The sequence below is a fragment of the Triticum dicoccoides genome, chromosome 4B, assembly GCF_002162155.2.
Source record: "Triticum dicoccoides isolate Atlit2015 ecotype Zavitan chromosome 4B, WEW_v2.0, whole genome shotgun sequence".
In the NCBI taxonomy this organism is placed as follows: Eukaryota; Viridiplantae; Streptophyta; class Magnoliopsida; order Poales; family Poaceae; genus Triticum; species Triticum dicoccoides.
Window position 1 is genome coordinate 524,008,736 of NC_041387.1, and position 1,325 is coordinate 524,010,060.

The following is a 1,325-nucleotide window of genomic DNA, read 5'->3' on the forward strand; positions in this document are numbered from 1 at the left end:
TTCATATCACAAGGATGTTTTAGTTTTTCCACATATGATGTGCGATTTTAGGTGATTGGAATTTACAAATATTCCGTGCTGAAATTCAGCAAGACTGGAGAAAAATATACTGTACTATTTTTTCAGCTTACGTATGAACCTTTTGGCCTTGTGCTAGACTACTAGAAGTCGTCAGGAAGGAGGGTGATGTTGATTGGGAATTCTAGTGTTACATACTCAGGGGCCGAAAGTCACAGTTATATATGGTTCAGTTGACATTGATCGTGAGATGAACACCGACTTGCTCGCCATTGGCAGGGCTTCGATCTTCATTTTCACCGACAAAAACATAGCACCAGTGAGTAGTGACTTGGTGAGTGACAAGATTTGTACTACGAGTCAGTTTTAACTTGTCACAAAAGGAAATTTGTTTGTTCCATCCATGATTGGTTTTATCAGGTGCTGGGATTTTGTTTTAATGAAGAATATCACTGTGCATTAGTGAACCTGCATACCGTTGCCGTGCCTGCACTCTCATATCTGTCTCTCCTATGCTTGTTGTGGATGTCACAACTGGTTCTACTCAGGGTCCATTTGGTTGAGCTTTCTCAATCAACTTTTTTTTTACTGTGAGCGTCACAACTGTTTATACCCAGTAGGCCAGGATCTATGAGCTGAGTTATTAAGGCATGGTTCTATTGGTCGAGTATAAAAACCAGATGAGCAGACGATTGTGAGCCACGCCACTGATATCCATAGAGATATGATAAACAGCTTGAAGAGCGTAGTGTTCTGATTTCTAAATGAAGGTGGTTCTGATTTCCTAGTTTGTGCAGCCAGTCAGCCCTGAGGTTCCTGCAATACGCCTTTTTTTTAACATTGTTCGTGGCCTGACAAGAAAAGGGGGAAAGGGAAAGGAATAGGAAGGAAAAAATGATCATTAAGTAGGAATGATACGTCGACAGCAGGGATCGAACCTGCGCGGGCGAAGCCCAACAGATTTCAAGTCTGTCTCCTTAACCACTCGGACATATCGACCTTACGTCTGGTGATTTCACTCCTGTAGTATATAAAAGCTAGAGACTGGATGGTTCAAGTTTGAACTCATCGGGGAAGGGATACGTCTCGTTCACCTAGAATCATCAGTTTTATTTATCCGGCACTGAGATTGGTATAGAATAACGTGACACGTGCAACGGTTTGCGATGGAGATATGTTTGTAGTGGGCATCTCACCCTCAAGCCCGCAGCCATCCGGACCCATTTTACCATCCAACAAGAGTTGCAAAACTCATATACTCACAAACTTGTTTCAATAATTCTTGTAAACCTTGGTCTTCATGTCGA

General features: G+C 42.2%; 1 non-coding gene across 1 annotated transcript; it reads right to left on the reverse strand.

Moving 5' to 3' along the window:
• Positions 1-935: 935 nt before the first annotated feature.
• On the reverse strand, positions 936-1,017 carry TRNAS-UGA. The gene has a single exon. It is a non-coding gene; the product is annotated as a tRNA-Ser (tRNA).
• Positions 1,018-1,325: the final 308 nt, after the last annotated feature.